Here is a 19,124-nt window from a genome sequence, read left to right on the forward strand (position 1 = left end):
AGTGGAATCGCAGAGTCCTAACCACCAGACCACCAGGGAAGTCTCCCTTAAATCATAGGATTTAAGTTACAAGATCTCATAGACAAGAGTGACCATCAACCAAGGACTTGGCATCCTCTCCTGGGGAAAGGATCAGTGTGTTTGGATTATAGGCAGGATAGTCACATCATATTCAGTGGAAGCAAGGCTTTGTTACTGACTTTATCTGGAGGTAAGTGTGGTTTAAGAGTGTGAGGGTACCTAGCTGATAAAGGGTGGACTGGGCTAGGCCCAGTTATTCAAACACTAATCTAGGTGTTGCTGGGGGGTTATCTTGCAGATATCATTAACACCTACAATCAGCAGACTTTAAGTAAAGGCGATTATGCTCTACATCTGAGCTGGCCTCATCCAACTAGGTGAAAGATCAGAAGAGCCAAGCTGAGGTTTCCATTAAGCCTGAGGCCCACAGCATCAAGCTGCTTCTCAAAAGTTTCCAGCCTGCTGGCCTGTCCTAAAATGTCAGGCTCACCCAACCAGCCTCTACAATCACATAAGCCCATTCCTTGAAAGATAGAAACAAGCAAATAATTAATCTCCTATGAATTCTGTTTCTCTGCTAGAACCCTGGCTGATAAAGGGTCCCAGCTCGGGAGGTTAGGGGCCCCACTCCTCAGCCTTATGCACCATACTGGCCAATGGGGTTTGCTGCCAGCAGGCTGTCGCTTGTTTAGAATCAGGTGCCTCCCTAGGCTCTGCCTGAGACCAAACACACATGGGGGCCGCTCCTTACAGGCTTTGCTCTGTGCCTCGCCAGGAAGATTTCCTATTCCCAAAGTGGCAGGGCAGGCTTGTGGGAAAAGGTAGAAGCAAGTTCTCCACTGGAAGCAGGTCCTTAGGGTGGAAGGGGTGGGAGATAAATGGTAGCTGTCTCCGACTTGGCACCTCTAAGAATGACTTTGCCCACAGTGGTACCCAGGGATCCAGAGGCAGCTGACTTTGTGCTGCCTCTTGTATTCACGCAACCCTGAGTGTGCAAAAGCTTGTGTTTCCTGCTGCATAGCTGGCCAACAAGCACGCAGCCAGGCGCATGTCATGGGGTCAACACGCAGTGACGCACTCAGGACCTTCCTGGTGGCAGGTGTGCCCGCCCTCATGGAGCTTACATCCTGGCAGGACCACAAAGACTAAACAAGGAAACCAGTGGACGCAAAACAACAAGGATTGGGGCGGGGGAAGCATAGAAAGAAAAAATAATGGGGTGAGGGATATTTTAGAGAGTGGTGTGTTTGGAGAAGATCAAGTGGTTAGACAGTGGTCAGGGAAGGCCTCTGAGAGGTGATACCTGAATGATGAGCTGGAGCAAACCAAGCAAAGATTTGGGGACGAGTTGTCCAAGTGGCAAGAAAGGCAAGTGCAAAGGCCCTGAGGCAGGAACAAGGTCGGCAAAGCCACTGTCTTAGGAGGTGGCAGGTGGCTAACGTTGAGTGAAGGGGGGTGGTGGGAGAAGGGATCCAGAAGTGGGGGGACAGATCACATAGGGCGACGGATCACATAGGGCCTCCTAGGCCTTCATAAGGAATGTGTGTTCTAGCCAAAGTGAGATGGGATCCATTGGAGGAGCCACAAGGGAAGGAATAGTATGGTCTGATGGCTTACAGTTCAAGGAGCTGGAATTTCATGGAGAAAGAGGGAGGAAAAATGATAGACATATAAGGGGTATAGGAGGGAAGGCTGCTCCATTGACAGCCGCAAACCCAAGGTCAGAGCAAGGAGGTGAGGGCATGGAGCAGTGCGCCCATGATGATGGAAGCAGGTGGAAGGATATAGGACTGGGAGGACTAGGGATAGGTTGCCTGAGGGCGGCGGGGAGCCGCGGAGGGGGTCTCTGTGTAGGCTGATGCAAGACTCCGCCGCTAGGTGGCGCTGGAGGCAAACAGGGAGGTGTTTGCTAGGCTGAGGCCGCAGAGGTCGTCCCAGGGAAGGGCAGAGGCTGCAAGGGCAAGAGAGCTGGTTTGAGCCCTAGGGCCTCTACAACTGGAACCCCTGCTTTTCTTCATCCATAACATAGACCCCCAGGGACATATAAAACTGCTCTGCCCACCACATGGGGGCTATCAAGCTCAAAATCATGCCTCCCCGAAGGTGGCAAACATGCCCCTGGACGGGTGTGCAGAACTAATCTAGAGGGCCTGTCCCACTGATAATCTTAGTAACAGTGTTATTTTTCAATATACTAGATAAGTGCATTTTTCCACTTAAATAGGGATATGAATTTCCCTTTTGAAATACTTTTAACTTAAAAAATTCCATTTAAAAGGTTAAGTAAATAATAGTCTAAAGCCTGTGCAGAGAAGACAGAAATCATGGCAGTTGAATGATGGAGGCCAGGAAACACTAAAAGCTTTGTGACATATAGCCCATGAAAAAAAAAAATGTTTTTAAGAAAAAAAAAATTTTTTTTAATATTTAAAAAAATATTAAAAAAAAAGAAAAGACTTGAATCCCAGCACATGCGTTTGTCTGTATTGGGCGGCTCCCACGGGTGCATCTGGGAGGAGGATGTAGCTGGGGGTGGTATCAGCCTGCGTGTAGGTGGCTGGGGTGTTCACAGCCACGTGCACATGCACACATGGTTATTTCCATGTGCCAGCAGATTGATTTATCTGGGTGGGTGTGCGGGTACAGGTGTGCAGATGTGGGCACATTGAGTTACAGTTGCGGCACTGGGCTGGGCCGGAAGCCTGGGGCTGGCTGGTCACCAGCCACCAGGGGGCAGCAGGTAGCCGGGCAGGGCCTTCGTCAGGACAGGTCCCCTCTGTCTGGCACGTGAGGTCCTCTGAAGTCCCTCTCTGCCGAGTCCCCACGTCCCCTGATAGCCCCACTGGACCTGGCAGAGGCTTTCTGAAAGACCCAGGACTCAGAAAGGAGAGCTGTTGTGGGTGGTGTGGGACTCGTGGGGTCACGGGGGAAGGGACCCAGCTGGCCTGGGTCCCTGAGTGGCTGGCACCCGATTTCTGGGGACACAGCTGGCTCTTCTGCAGTCTGGGCTCTGGGTCTCTTTCAGGGGTGCTCTGTAGCTGTCTCTCCTATTTTCAGCCCCAAGATTGTTCAGCTACTACTTAACTCTTGGGCTCACCCCTGGCTTTGTGGGGAGTAGGTCATTCTGAGGCTTCTACATGGGCATCACAGGGGCGACTGGACCCTAGAGCCCTGCAGCTCTGCCCTGCATCCAGGGCCACCACCCTCACAGGAAGAGCAGCCCAGGTCAGCCCAGTGGTGGCAGTGACTAACACAAATCCCCCGTCCTCCTCACAGTCCTTCTGTCCACAGATATGTAGTGAGGTCCTACTATGTGCTGGGCACAGCTGCAGAGACTCATCTCCTAGGGATGGGCAGCTTCCTCCCTGCCAGCCCTGAGGACTGAGGCCTCGCTGGACCAGAGTGTATTCATGCCCAGCAGCTTTCCTCCCAGCCTGGCGAGGAGGAGGAGGAGCCATGATGAGAAAACAGCCGACTGTGGGCCAGGCAAGCAGTACCGCCTCTAATTCTCCCACCAACTCTAGGAGGTAGGTGCAATGTGCCCATTTTATGGTTGAATAAACTGAGGCTCTGAGAGGGTGAGTGATTTACCCAAGTTGCACAATGATGAGTAGCCCACCCTGGGACCCACACTCAAGTAGTTTGCTCGCGTTCAGAAGTTCCGTTTCTTTAGACATGCCTGTAGACAGACTTTGTGATGGAATATGAAGGAGCGAGTCATTCTCCTGGGACTCAAGAGTGACTGTCTCCCCCGTCCTTGCCCTCGCCCCCACCGCAGGTGACCAAGTTAACAATCTCGTGTGTGTCCTTCCAAATAATCCCATATGGACCTACATATATCCATACATAATCAAGGTCCGGGGCTGTCATCATGTCTGGTTTATAGACACTTTTCTCCCTCAATGACACTGTGACAAACAGGAAAACCCCTGCCCCCTTCTCCCCCCCAAAAATATTCCCGTCCTAACCCCGGGCTGACTTTTTGCACGGACACAATCAGCACGACGCATGATTCCATTTATACAGAAGGCCCAGAGCACACCTGTGCTTCCAGGGGCTGGGGGGCAACTGCGTATTGGGTGTGTTGCTAAAAATGGTCCGCAATGTGATGTTTGCAAACCCAACACTGTGATGATTCTGAACATCCTTGAACTGTACGTTTCAAAATGGTACATTTTAAGGTATATGTGTTTTATAGGATAAAAACAAGGAGAATTAAGTGAGATCATGCAAAAAAGCATATAACTCAAAAATATAGCTGGTATTATGGTGATTATTAAGAGTTTAAGATGCAGGATTCTAAGTTTGAAGGGCTAGATTTTTCCAATTGAAATATAGTTGACTTAAAATGCTGTGTGAGTTCAGGTGTACAGCAAAGTGATTCAGTTAACTTTACATATATGTGTATTACATATATGTGTATATTGACATATATTATTTTTCAGATTCTTTTCCTTTATATGTTATTACAAAATATTGAGTATAGTTCCCTGTGCTATACAGTAGGTCCTTGTTGTTTATTATTATTTTTTTATTTATTTTTGGCTGTGCTGGGTCTTCATTGCTATGCATAGGCTTTCTCTAGTTGCAGTGAGTGGGGGCTACTCTTCATTGGGGTGCCTGGATTTCTCATTGTGGTGCCTTCTCTTGTTCAAGAGCACAGACTCAGTAGTTGTGGCACAGGCTTAGTTGCTCCATGGCAACATGGAATCTTCCTGAACCAGGGATCAACCCATGTCCTTTGCATTGGCAGGCAGATTCTTAACCAGTGGGCCATCAGGAAAGTCCTATTTTATATGTCTTAGTCATTCAGTCGTGTCCAACTCTTTACAACCCCATGGACTGTAGCCCACTAGCTCCTCTGTCCATGTGGATTCTCCAGGCAAAAATACTGGAGTGGGTAGCCTATCCCTTCTCCAGGGGATCTTCCCAACCCAGGAATCGAACCGGGGTATCCTGCATTGCAGGTAGATAATCAGCTGAGCAACCAGGGAAGCCCATTCTATATATATAGTACTGTGAGTAGTCAGTCAATTCATTCGCTCAGTCATGTTCAACTCTGGGACCCCATGGACTGCAGCATGCCAGGCTTCCCTGTCCGTCACCAGCTCCCGGAGCTTGCTCAAACTCATGTCCATAGAGTCAGTGATGCCATCCAACCATCTCATCCTCTGATGTCCCCTTCTCCTCCAGCCTTCAATCTTTCCTAGCATCAGGGTCTTTTCTAAGGAGTCAGTTCTTCGCATCAGGTGACCAAAAATGTGTGAATCCCAAATTCCTAATTTAATCCCTCTCCTTCAAAGACCGATTTTTTTTTTTTTTTTGGCTTTGGTTTTGGTGTTGGTTGGTCGGTTCCATTTGTTTTATTTTGCTTTCTCATCTGTTATCTCCGGGCCTCTCACGCTCCCCTACCAGGCCCCTCAGCAGCCGCTGCCCTAGAGGTGGGCAGCCTCTCTCTCCTGCAGGCACAGCCTCAGCTGTCACCACCCAGGCTGGCGGTCACTGCCCTCCACCCACCCCAGGAACGGAAAATGAGCATCAGCCAGAACAATAGCACACCAGGAAGTCTTCCCTTCCTGGGAAATGGAGCCAATTAATGCAGCTCCCCAGGCCCAGCCATGTTTGGGGTGCTGGGGTGTCCTGGGCAAAATCTCTGCCCTCTGACCCTGCTCTGGTGAGGCTGGTGGGCACACGACTGCTCATCATACTCTCACGGTGACTGTGGGTATGTACCCCCAAGGGCCTGATGCCCAAGGGAGAGAGATAGGCTTCCCCTGGCTGGGCCTTGGGAATCAGTGAGAAGGGGGCCGGGCAAGCCCTCCCTTTAGGGACAGGGTCCTGTCACATCCTTGCAGCCCTGGCTCCCTGCCTGAGGACTCTGAGAAGGAGGAATTGGTCATTTGGTCTCAAGTGCGAAGGGGAATTCTTGGTCCCAGCTGTGATTAAAACACTGTGTTATAGGGTTTTTTTTTTTGAAAACATATTCATGTGACTCAGAATTCAAAAGGCATGGAATTCCCCTACCCCCTTCTCCCAGCCACCCAGTTCCTCCCAGAGGCAGCCCATGTTTTTAGCATCTTGTGCACCCACCCAGTGGTAATTTGTGCCTATCAAGCGAAAGCCAATATACAGGGGTCCTTATAGGGTCCACCATCTTTATCTCCATGGCTGCAAAGGGCGACAGTCATCCCTCCCCCATTTGACAGATGAGGAAACTGAGATTCAGAGAGAGCCAGTGACCAATCCATGGTGACACCGAGTGAGTCGGGGGCCAGCTGGACCCCCTCTCTGACTCCCGATGTGTGCTCCTACCCCACCCCCACTCAGTGCTTGGGAACTTGTAAAAGCCCTGTGAAAAGAATACAGGCCTTACTGTTTAAGTCCTGCCTCTGATGTCCATCTGTTTGAACATCTAGAATATGTTATTGTACCTCTCTGAGCTCAGATCCCTTGCCTATAAAATGGAGATATTTGATAGCTCCTTACAGGTTTATCATAAGAACTGAATAATGTAAAGCATGTAAAGACCTCAGCACAGCACCTGTCTTTTCTACTCTCTTCAACAAGAGAGCAGAACATTTGTTGCAGGCCTACTATGTGCCGAGCACCTACTATGTGCAGATCCAGGGCAGCCACAGGCCTGGCTCAGGGAGCTCACAGCCTAGCAGAGCCATAATAAGAGCTCAGGATATGCGGGTGTTATTATCCAGCAAATAGTCACCTCTCCTCCTGGTTCTGCGAAGTGGGGGTGAGACAGCTGTACCCAAGTCTCCCCCGGAGTCTGTATCTCCCAGCGGAACGTGGAACTGTGAGAGGAGTGGCCAGCATCTTGTTCCCCACCCTCTGTGTCCCTGCCAGGGCTCACAGTGGTGACCAGATGCTCAGCACATATTTGAGGAATGAATGTGCCGAGGAAAAAAGACTTGGGAGAGGAAAGCCCATCCCCCCAACACAAACACTAAGATTGCTCTGGGATGGGGGGATGAACAAGTGATGTGATCTCCTTTTCTATGACTTTTAGACTATTCAGACAGCCATTTTATGTTTTCTATGTGTATTTATTTATTTGGCTGCACTGGATCTTAGCTGTGGCATTCAGGGTCTTCGATCTTTGATCTTTGCAGCATGCAGGATCTTTAGCTGTGCCGTGTGAACTCTTAGTTGAGGCATGTGGGATCTAGTTCCCTGACCAGAGGTCAAACACACACCCCCTGCATTGGGAGCACAGAATCTTAGCCACTGAACCACCAGAGAAGCCCCTATATTTATAAAATTAATGTGATTAATATTGAAAAGTTAAATGGCACAAGAGCTTATCCATGCTGAACGCTGTTATGTGTCCAGTGACTGGTGCAGGTGAGAATTCAGAAGGGGAGGGGCTGGCAAGGATGAGGCACCCGGGAAGGCGTCCTATAGAGGGTGGTCATGGAGACTGAGACGTTGGCACAAGGAGCCCCGATTGTTGTCAGCCTGGCTCCTGTTGCTATCGAGGACGTGCGGTTAAGCTCAGTGGGGCAGAACGCCCTTCTCTCAGTGTGTCCCGGGCCTCCTGTCCTCGCGGGACCTAGACATCCCAGACTTTCCGAGCTGCAACTGCGAGGTGCCAGGTGAGTGCCAGCACCGCCCTCCATGTGTTCACGGGCCCATAGAGCTGCTGGCGGTGGAGGCTGGGGGCACTGGGATGATGGGTGTCCTGCCAGGCCTGGGTGTGGCAGGTATTCACTCAAAACATTCAGACTTGTTCCCTTCCTATCTCTTAATCCTCTGGAAGCCAAGGACATGGGAACCCAACTGGCAGGAGTGGTCCAGACACCCCCCAAAACCTGATTCCAGGCTACTCTAATGGCAAAGAGAACTTGAAGGGTGGTACCCTTCAAGGCAAGGGGATGGGGGTCCACTCTAGGACAGCGCCTGCCCCAGAAACAGGCTGTCGGTGATGGAGGAGGTTTGGGAATCTCCAAGGTGGGCAGGTCAGCGGGGGTGAAGCAAGAGCCCGGGGTGGAGAGGCCTTCCCACTGGCTGCTGTGTGGCCTTGAGCCGCGTGCCTCCCATCTCTGGGCCTCAGCTTCTTGCAGAATTCAATAAGGGAGGCTAAATACCGTGGTCTCTAAAGCAGAATACCGAAGTGTGAGACACGTACCTCTCGGGGGATGCAAGAGAATGCCATCCGATACACAGATACAGCATTAAATACCCTATATTCCAAATCACAGTCTTTCCTGGTGACTCAGATGGTTAAAAATCCTCCTGGCAATGCAGGAGACCCAGTTTTGATCCCTGGATCAGGAAGATCCCCTGGAGAAGGAAATGGCAACCCACTCCAGTAATTTTGCCTGGGAAATCCGATGGGCAGAGGAGGCTGGCGGGCTACAGCCCATGAGGTCACAAGAGTCAGACACGACTTAGCGACTCAACAACACATTCCAACTACAGTGAGGAAAAAGGTCTCAGTGCTAGAGTATCTTGAAAACCCACGAAGCTGTCTCACTTTTTCAACTGTTTTAATTTACATCCAATAGCATGCTTCAAAGCTAGAGTCATTGTCAAGCAAGAGTATCTGGCAAGAATTAAATATCTTTATTGTCATTATATGTTGACCTCTTTGCAAATAAGAGATAAAGTTTATTTTTACATACATTTAAGTAAAAAAGAATGGATTAAAAAAAAAGTATTAAGCAATTATCCTTGGACTGCAAGGAGATCAAACCAGTCAATCCTAAAGGAAATCAACCCTGAATCATTGGAAGGACTGGTGCTGAAGCTGAAGCTCCTATACTTTGGTCACCTGATGCAAAAAGCCAGCTCATTGGAAAAGACCCTGATGCTGGGAAAGACTGAGGGCAGGAGGAGAAGGGGACGAGAGAGGATGAGATGGTTAGATGGCATCCCTGACTCAATGGGCATGAGTTTGAGTAAACTCAGGGAGATGGTGAAGGACAGGGAAGTCTGGTGTGCTGCAGTCCATGGGGTCGCGAAGAGTCAGACATGACTGAGCGAGTGAACAGCCACAGCAGTTATCCAGGTACAAGGGAGATGGGAGACGTAGTGCAGATGGGGAAATGAGCAGAAGCCTCTGAACCTGAGAGGAGGTCAAGCGGCTCGGCTTCAGAAGCGCATCACGTCCCATGGCGTTATGTGGACACCAACTCCAGGTGGGTCTGCCTGCTCCTGCCGCCCTCCTTCCCCCAGCTCTGCTGTGCAGTGTCCGCACCTGCCCAAAGGCACTTTGCAGGTGGGCATCATGTGCCGAGTTGGCAAGCCTGCTTTCTTGGGATGTAAGTGCCACTACCATTGCTCTGTGCTTGCGTCTGCCTGTCCACCCATCTGTCTGTCCATCCAGGGCTCCTCTGGGGGGCACCCACTGAGAAGGAGACTCCGGGCTTCAAGGCAGGGGCTGCCACACTGTAGCCTAGAGAGAGGACAGCCCTCTTTCTCCTGACCTCACTTTCAAGTCAAGCTCTTTGGTGAGAAGGTACCCTAGGGGCTGTAAACAGCCAGATGTGGGAGTTTGTGTTTGCCCAGAACCCAGGGTTTTGCTTCCAGTGAAGTTTGGAGCAGGGCCAAGTGGAGGGTCAGGTTAGGGGGTGAAGGTTAGGAGGTCAGTGTGTATTTGGTAGGATCAGGTGTTGGCATGAGCCCAAGCTGGAGAGGCTCTGTCACTGACTGCTGTGTGACCTTGGTCAGCTCCCCTACCTTCTCTGGGCCTCAACGTCTTGCTCAAAACAATAAAGGCATAAGGAGGCTAAATGCAATAATCTCTAAAGTTTGCGTCCCAAGACTATAGATTGACTTTGAACTTCGGGCAGGGAGTGTCCCAGCGGAGGGACAGGTGAGGCTGGACTCAGTGCGTGGTTGATTCAGAGGCTGCATTTGACTAGGATCATGGGGTTCCAGTGTGTTGGATCCTGAAGCTAGGGTATGACCAGGATCTCTGGCCAGGGTCAGAGGTCAGGGCTCTCTCTACGTGCCCTGAGCATAGCCATCTAACTTAGGCCAGAGAGGGGCCCAGTCCAAACCCTCATCCCAGAGAGGCTGAGCCATGGCCAAGAACTCCCTGTAACCCCTCTCCACTGCCCTCCCTTCTCATGAACGAGGAGACCACCAAGGGGGTCCAGACAGCCTCCAGCAAGCCAGCTGCCCAGATATCAAGGGCAAAGGGCCATGACAACCCTTGGCCAAGTCAGGTAAGGTCTGCACAAGTGAATCAGACCTGGCGTGTGCACAGTTGGGGGTTGGTGGGGTGAAGCCTGAGACTAGCCCCCAGCCCCCAGAGAGGAAGGGTAGTCAGGAGAACTCAGGCTTCCCCACCCGACTTGGGGGCAGAAGCTTGGAATTGCAACCCCTACCCCCACCTAGCTTTTTCAACCTATTCACCACCCCCTCCCCCCAAGTACCCCTAATGTGGATATATTGTAGTGTATTGATCTCTCCAACAGACCCAATAAGATTCAGACCTTAGAAAGACCCTTTCTCTCGCCTACAGACAGGGTCTTTTGGGGGTAGCAGGAGGCAGGGTTGTGAGATCTCTTGGCAAAATGAGTCTCCTAGATTTACCTGGGCTGAGGGTGCACTCTGGGCCAGGCGCCTTTACAAACAATGCCTCCTTTTATCTTCAGCGCATCCCACTGCTGGCCCTGCTTACTGAACAAGGAAACAGGAGCTCAGAGAGGCTAAGCAGCTCGGAGGTCACACAGCAAGGCTGGCAGTGGCAGGTTTGGATTCTAACCCAGGTCTGAGCACTAGACTTGGCCCCTGGAACACAATACATCCACCTTCTGGGCCCCTCAGGCTACACGGGAGCTTGGGTCCACGTCTGTGTGTATGAGGCCTCAGGGGGTGGGGAAGATACTATTCTGAGGCCTTAGCTTTGTCCTAAAACTAACCCCGCCCCTCCCATGCCAAAAACAGGCTCAACAAAAGTGGATTCGGAAAACCAGCACCTGGATAACCAGGAGCTGGAATCGGTGTGATCCTTTTACTACCACTAGGGGGCGCTGGCGATGCTGAATGCCTCTGTGTCTTTTGTGAGGAAAGCACCTGCCACCAGCAGTTGGAGAGGGGGTGGGTGTCCCAGACCTAGTGGGGAGGGGGATCCAGCGGGGCTGCCCCAGCCCCTCATTCTCTGTGTGACCTCGGGCTTCAGTTTCCCTTCTGCAAAAGGAGGATAAAGGCATCCTAGACCTACAGCACAAAGAGTGAGAGCTGGCAAAGTTGTCCACAGATGTTAAGAGATATTACCCGGAATAAATCACAAGCAATTCAATAAGGCCAGACTTCCACAGAATAAATTTCGTTAATATGCAACTTAGCCAAAGTAAACATGGGTGGAGCAGAGCTTACATGTAATTAACCATGATTGATATTAGGTGAAGCTGCACTCAGCTCCGGGAGGACAGGACGGGGCTTGGCCCACTGCATCCCTGAGCAGCGCAGGATGGCAGAGTGGAGAGGTGACAAAGACACCCACTGGCCTCGTCCCAGGCCCCATGACACCCTTCCTTTTTTCTCTTTGTTCTCCCAGCATCCAGAGCAGCCACCTCCCATCGCCAGCAGCCAGGTAGAGCTGGTGGAAGACAAGTCCATGGGTGTCTCCATTCAGAACATGTCTGTGATCTTCAAGGGGTCTCTAGGTGCCGGGGGGTAAGCTTTCCCAGGCTGACCACAGCTCCCTGGCCCTCTCTGGGCTGAGGGCAGAATGAAGGTCCCTGGCTCTTTGTACGCTGAGTTAATCAGTCTATAGATTTTGAAATCGACTCCTCTGTTGACCAACACACAACTGAATATGTGTCCTACTCCCTCTGTGAAGGCAGGGAGGCTGGACTCCATGGCCGCTGTGTGGCTCTGACATTAGCGATTGGTTATGGTTAGGCTATGGCAAGTGGCTTCCCCTCAGGGCTGCAGCCCGGCAGGCTGTGTGACCTTGGGCACTCCGCCTAACCTCACTGAATCTCAGTTTTCTCATCTGTAAGATGCGAGTGATAATAGCAACCGGCCCATATGGTGGTTGTGAGATTTGAGTGAAAAAACTGTGTAAAATTCTTAAGATTACACTCGGCTCAGCTGGTCCCTATTATTACTACTGCTGTGACCACCCTGGTACCCCCAGCATGAGCACTCAAGTATTTTTCACGCAGCAGTAAACATCGCGTGAAAGCTAAGAAGGAAGAAAGCGGTTTGGAGATCTAGGACTCCTCCACCTTTCCTAGGGTCACTTCCCTTCCTTCCCATGCAGCCTTGGGTTAAGGGGGATGGATCTCCCACAAGGCCTTCAGGATTGAAGGCGGGAGGAGAAGGGGACGACAGAGGATGAGATGGTTGGATGGCATCACCGACTCAATGGACATGAGTTTGAGTAAACTCCAGGAGTTGGTGATGGACAGGGAGGCCCGGTGTGCTGCAGTCCAAGGGGTCGCAAAGAGTTGGACATGACTGAGCGTCTGAACTGAACTGAACCGACAAGGCTGTGCAGTGAAGAAAAAACTACTCAGGACTCAGTTTCTCATCTGCCCAACAGCGACATCCCTAGGCCATTGAGAGGAACTCAGAACCTGGGCCAGATGGTGCAGTGGTAAAGAACCCACCTGCCAGCGCAGGAGGTGCAAGAGGTGCGGTTAAGATCCCTGCGTCGGCAAGCTCTCCTGGAGTAGGAAATGACAACTTGCTCCAGTATTCTCACCTGGAAAATTCCAAGGACAAGCTACAGTCCGTGGGGTCACAGAGAGTCTGACAGAACTGAGCACCAAGACAGGAGGAGAAGGTGATCTGAGAGGTAGGAAGCACTATGTCCCAACCCTAATACAAATACAAGTCAATGTTTGCAGAACTTGCTACTAATCAGCGACTTGACTTAGATTAACTGTGGAATCCTCACAATCACCCAGCAAAGAAGATGCTGCCAACACCCCCATTTTATGGCTGAAGAAACTAAAATTCAGAGAGTCAAGGGGGACTCCCCCATCCTGAGCTGAAAAGCAGAAGAGCATAATTTGAGCCTGAACCATCTAAATATTCCAAGTCCCTGTTCCTACTACATCGTGACTGCTCCCACACGGAATCTCTATGGCCAGGCTGAGGGATGTGCCTGGCTCATTGGACCCTGGGCACATAGTAGGTGCCCATGAACAGAAGCAATAAAAATTATTCAAATCACATCTTCTTCATCCATTCAACAGTCGATTGGCAGTTAACCTCTTCCATATCTTGGCTGTTGCAAATAACACCGCAGTGAACATGGGGGTGCATATTTTTTTGAATTAGTGTTTTTGTTTTCTTTGGAAAAAATACCCAGAGATGGAATTGCTGGGTCATATGGTAGTTCTACTTTTAACTTTAGAGGAATCTCCATACTGTTTTCCATAGTGGAGAAGCGGACAACAGAGGCTAGGATGGTTGGATGGTGTCACTGACTCAATGGTCATGAGTTTGAACAAGCTCCAGAGTCAGTGACGGACAGGGAAGCCTGGCGTGCTGCAGTCCATGGGGTCGCAAAGAGTCGGACACGGCTGGCCGCTGAACTGAACTGAACTACGTCAATTTACATTCCCACCACACTGTGCAAGGGTTCTCTTTTCTCCACATCCTCTTGAGTTCATTTCCAAATTTTCGTTTTTCAAATCCATCCATCCTTGCCTCTCCCCGTGGAGTCCTATGATTTCATGTGGCGCTCTCTCTTTAATCATTGAAAAGTTAGTTCCTGTGTGGCGTCTTCCAGGTTGCTCTATTATATCAGAGCCTTGGGGTGCTAATCCTCTTATTAACTGTGTTTGCTAGTTCTCTCTTGGGGTGAATGGTTTCCTTTGTTTGTGAAATTTATTTTCTTAGAAGTTCACCTTTAGTGGAATTTGGTTTTTCTGTGGACAGACTCTACTCCCTGAATCACCTACATTTCCTTGGAGAATAATTTTGCACTTTGACCTGCCAGGGACCCCCAAGGTTACATCATTCATTCATTCCTGTCTTTGTAGGTCCATTTCTCAGCTCAGGAAGTCCTGCACCATGCTGGTAATACACATGCATACACGCTTCAGAAAGGCATGTGCATGGGCTCAGGTTCTCAATTTGTCCCCGCTCAGACCCACCCCAAACTTCCTGTAGCTTGCTTTGATGGATGAAGTCATTTGGTCTCCGCTTCACCAATAGGAAGTATTTTCACTCCCCATCTTGCCTCACTTCTCTCCCTGACAGTGTTAAAACCCCAACCCAGTTTGCTCTCAAACCCACAACCTGATGCTCATCTCTTTGGGTCATCTTAATTACAGCTTTAGCTCTCATTTCCCTCTTCATCTTTAGTATCTGGGATTGTCCCTTTCTTTTGTTTGAGCTCAGCTGTGTATTAAATAAAACCTTTTGTTGCCAGGTACCGACTGGTTTGGGATTTCCCTGGTGGTCCAGTGGCTAAGACTTCACCTTCCAGTAAAGGGGCACAGGTTCCATGGTTTTATTTAATATACAGCTGCGTTCAAACAAAAGAAAGGGATAATCACAGATACTAAAGATAAAGAGGTCAGGGAACTAAGATCCCACATTCCTCCTGGGGAAAAAAAAACAAAACACCATACAAAACAGAAGCAATATTGTAACAAATTCAATTGTTTCTTAGTCACTAAGTCGTTCTTTGCAACCCCATGGACTGTAGCCCACCAGACTCCTCTGTCCATGGGATTCTCCAGGCAAGAATACTGGTGTGTTGCCTTGCCCTCCTCCAGGGGATCTTCCCAACTCAGGGATCGAATCCAGGTCCCCTACATTGCAGGTGGATTCTTTACTGTCTGAGCCACTTAAAAAAAAAAGTACCTATTGGTTCAATTTTTTGATGGGGAGAGATCTCCCTGAGCCCAGACTGACAGTCTGCAGATCACAGGTCCTGCCCACCTGCCCAGGTCACCTTGGGCCAAACATCCCAGTCCCTGGCCACCTACCCATCCCATGCATTGGCCCTGTTCCCACCACAGGGCTTTTGCACATGCTGTTTCCCCCAGTCCAGAAGTCCTCTCCCTCTTCCTTGCTGCATCTGATTTTGCTTCTCCTTGGAGAAGGCCTCCCCACACCCTAACTAGGTGAGGTTTTCTCTCTAAGACTCCCGAACCACAGCCTGGTGCATCTGTCGTTTAAGACACTCCTCAGGGGCCATTTTACATTTAGGTCTGGGATTATCTGAGAAACCTTGAGCCTCTTGAAGGAAGAGACCAAGGGTATTGAGATCTGCATTGTCCCCCACCTCTTCTCCCAGGAATGAAGCATGGTTACCAAGTCATGAATATTGTTACACAAAAGCAATGGCAGCATCTTTTGGAGAGTAACCATGCGCAATTCCTTCTCTTTATGTGGATTTCCTCATTTAATCTTTGCCACAACCCTTGGAGGTAGCTAATATTATCATCCCCATTTTACAGATGAAGAAGGCGAGGCCCAGGAGGCCTTTTCCTAGACGAGAGAGGCGGACAAGGCAAGGGATTACTTCCCTATCACACAGGCGAGAAAACCAAGGGCCAAAGAGAGTAAGAGGGTGCCCACATCACTGGCAAATTAGCCATGGGGTGACCTGGGCCCCAGGCATTGCTCAGCAGCTTCCTTTTTTCTCAGCCTGGGAACGCTGGGTCAGCTTCATCCCTTCCGTCTCCAGAGGCAGAGGACCACAGTGGTTCTGATGGGCCCCCATCCGGGCCATGGGACCCCCTCTGAGTCTCCCTCTACTTTTCCACAGCATCCTGTCAAACCGGCCCAGGTAACTGTCTTCAGACTCCAGATGCTCAAGCTCTCCTATGAGAACAAGAGTATCATGGTTCCACCATGATTGTGTAAGTCCCCTCCCGACACCCAGGCAGGCAACTTTTTGTGGCTTTCACTTCAGGAAAGTTGAGGTGGGTGGGTAGAGATAGAGGGAGGCGGGGAGGCTGGAGGGTAGGAATTCCACTCACACAGATGGGCCTCTGAAACCTCCAAGTTCTTCTCACTGCCCCTGCTGTGACTGGTTGTGTTTCTAAAACATGGCTGTCCTCTTGATCATCAAAATCGTGCAAGTTATGGATGGGGTACCCCTGGCAGGGGATGGGAGAGGAGTTGACAGTTTTAGTAATATTAGATTTCTTAAGCTGAGTGGTAGGGCAGGGGTGTTTGTAACACAGATCCCCAAACCGCTGCCCGTCTCTATTAGGGCCACATGGCTTTCCAAATCCAGAATTCTGTGGATTTTAGAAGGTAGTACAGGGTGTGTGCACACTAGGTACATTACAGGGCACGCCCGTGGGATCACGGGGGCGCCCTGCAGTCAAGCCCACTGATATTTCTCGGCATATGAATGATCACATGAAGCAAGATAAGTACTGTGTTAATATTATTAACAGCCTTCCATCCAAGCGGTCACGTTTGCTGACAAAATGTAAAAAAATCTTGCAGCCTTCAGAGCTTGTTTGATTTTGTCTTGTAAGTGGGATTGACAGTCTTAGTGGTGGCAAGTGAGGTCTGTCATCCTCACTGCAGCATGAAGCAGGTTTTAGTTGCGGCATGCACTGGTCTAGTGCCCTGACCAGGGATTGAACCCAGGCCCTCTCCATTCAGAGCACAGAGTCTTAGCCACTGGACCACCAGGAAGTCCCTTCAATATCTCTTCATGCACGAAAATAACAGCCAACTGTAATGTAGGCACATGGTGGAAAATAGAGAAAAGCACAAAGAAAGAAACTCACCCTGCTCATTCACGGCCATCACCCATTTGCCATAACTAAGAGATCAATGTGGGTTCGTTGCTATTAACCACATTCCAGACTTTGAATTTCACACGTTTTTTCACTGATATACTTTTTCTGTCCTAGGACCCAATCCAGGTTAACACATTGCCTTTAGGTTTTTTTTTAAAAAATCTTTAAAAAATTTATATTATTATTTTTTTTTAATCTGAAAAGTTCAGAGTCCTCTAACAACCAGCTATAAACCCCGTCTCCCGGAATGCCCCCCTTCTTTCCTCCGCCCTACTTTTCTCAGAGCCCCCTCTTATTTCTGGCTCCTGAGGACTTCCCTTCTTGCATTTGAGTCTGACTAGGGACATCATGCTTTTTAGGAATCTGTTAACCAAGACTTGGGCGTGCTGGAGTGCTTCCAGAAATCAGTTTGAAGCAGCTCTTCAGGGGCAGAGAGAGTGCCAAGCAGATGTGTCCTGGCCAGGGAAGAGCAGTTCCAGGACCAGGGTGGGGGTGGGGGGGGGCCTGCAGGGGGAGGAGTCCCAGGGTGGCTGAGGGAGGGGTTGTTTTCTGGGAGGTGGGTAAAGGACTTGCAAATCAGGCCAGGAGTTAGGTCGAGATCACGCCAAGGAGACTTAAGGCCAGAAGAAAGCAGTAGCACCACAGAGATGGCTGTGGCGTGGGGTGTGGAAGGCGTTCCTTGGTTTGCCACTGTGCAGAATGGCTGGACTGGGGAGGCATCAGCCTGAACCTTTGTTAAAATGATAAGAGGAGTGGCCCTCAAGGGTCCTTCATTGCACACAGGGAGCTCCAGAGGCCGAAAACCAGGACGCTTGTTCAAGGTCACGTGTCACATTCATATCAGAGTGCGTGACTGTGGCCCCAGCATTTTTATGTAAGTATGGATGGGTTTCCAACGATAGCTGTTTCGTTCTTACTCTGGGCCAGGCCCACATAGTTCCTGACTTCATGAATCATAAAGCTTAGAGGGCATGGACAGTGATAGATAATACCTAACTAGCCAAACAAAAGACTATGTAACCACTCATTGTGCCTGGAGCTATGAATTAAAGCCAGGTGGTCAGAGAAGGGGCTTATACAACTCATAACCCCAAATTAGGAGGTTATTTGAAAGTTATCTAGTGCTATGGGTCTTGGACTTTGGCCTACATCAGAATCAACTGCAGGGGTGGTTAAAACAGATTCCTGGGCTCATTCTCAGTTTCTAACTTGGTGGGCCTAGCGTGGAGCCTAGGGTCTGCATCTCCAACAAGTTCTCTCCCAGGTGGTGCTAATGCTGCTGGTTGAGGGGCCATGCTTGGTCTCCGGAGTATAAAAACGTAGTTAGATCCACGGCCAGCAGATGACGTATCACTTGGCTTTGCTGATGGTTTCATTTCAGAGGTGGAGGAAGTGAGCCATGCGGGAAAGTCCTGGTACCCGTTCAAACCTGAAAGAAGCTGTTGAGAATGTGGATAAGTGAGAATTCAGGAGAGGAAGAGCCACGTGATCCCCCAGCTGCAGGTCCTGGGGAACTCCCTTCCATTTTCAGATGACTGATGCTAGGCTGACCCCAAGAGTCCCTGGGGCCCACTGCTCCGCACACCTCTCCCATCACTCAGTATGGAGAGTCAAGGGTCGTGGGCTTGTGGGTTGCTGTCTGCTCTGAGGAGGGCCCCCTCTCACAGTGAACCTGGTTTCTTCCCCTCTACCCCCACTGCCCTGGAGATATATCTATTGGGCTGCTGTCTGCAGGCCTCTGAGCCTTGTAGTTACCCAGCCTTAAGACCAAAGAAGAGCCAGGAAACAGCAACAGAAACATCAATGTTTATTAGACAGGAGATCTTAAGCAGGAGGTCCTGGAGCGACTGGCTATGGTAGACAGAATGTGGCAGAAGGGGAGGAGGAGGCTACTATTTATAGAATAACTAACATCATGTGGGGCTCATCAGTTACCAGGGAAACCAGCAGCTAGGGCGTGTCCCTCACCACCCTTCAGGTTAAGGACCACGACTATCTGAACCACTTCGAGGGCAGGTGTTTCCCTTTAATAAACTAGCAGGTGGAGCCATTCTGACCTCAGGATTAGAACAATCAATCCCTAACCGGGGGGGCCCCAGGGCAAAGGTATTCCTGTGAGTTGGGGGTAGGTGAAGCAGAGAGTCGTCGAGCGGGGGAGGGGGTGGGGTGGGGTGGTGGTGGTGTACAAAGAGCAAGTGAACTTGTAGAGTAGCCTGATCAGACACCATCCCTACCATCCACGCCTCCTACTCCAGGAAGGAGATTTTCTTAAACCTCTTGGATTCTGCAGTGGGGTGAGTGGTTGACTCAGCAAATCCCACCCTTGTCCCTCTGATGTCAAGAATATTGGTGGGGAAATGCAGTTCCTTTCCTCCAGGACTTGTGACCTGACTTCTGGCAAGGGAG

General features: G+C 50.2%; 2 long non-coding RNA genes across 2 annotated transcripts; one reads left to right on the forward strand and one right to left on the reverse strand.

The window, feature by feature from the left end:
- Positions 1 to 8,899: 8,899 nt before the first annotated feature.
- Positions 8,900 to 13,170, forward strand: LOC123330384. The gene is made up of 2 exons (XR_006546248.2): positions 8,900 to 9,173; positions 11,543 to 13,170. It is a non-coding gene; the product is annotated as an uncharacterized LOC123330384 (long non-coding RNA).
- Positions 13,171 to 17,677: 4,507 nt separating this feature from the next.
- LOC112580240 lies at positions 17,678 to 18,592 on the reverse strand. Its single transcript, XR_006546252.2, has 2 exons — positions 18,474 to 18,592; positions 17,678 to 18,157 (listed from the first exon to the last, which is right to left on the reverse strand). It is a non-coding gene; the product is annotated as an uncharacterized LOC112580240 (long non-coding RNA).
- Between the last annotated feature and the right edge of the window lie 532 nt (positions 18,593 to 19,124).

Source organism: Bubalus bubalis, chromosome 18 (assembly GCF_019923935.1).
Source record: "Bubalus bubalis isolate 160015118507 breed Murrah chromosome 18, NDDB_SH_1, whole genome shotgun sequence".
In the NCBI taxonomy this organism is placed as follows: domain Eukaryota; kingdom Metazoa; phylum Chordata; class Mammalia; order Artiodactyla; family Bovidae; genus Bubalus; species Bubalus bubalis.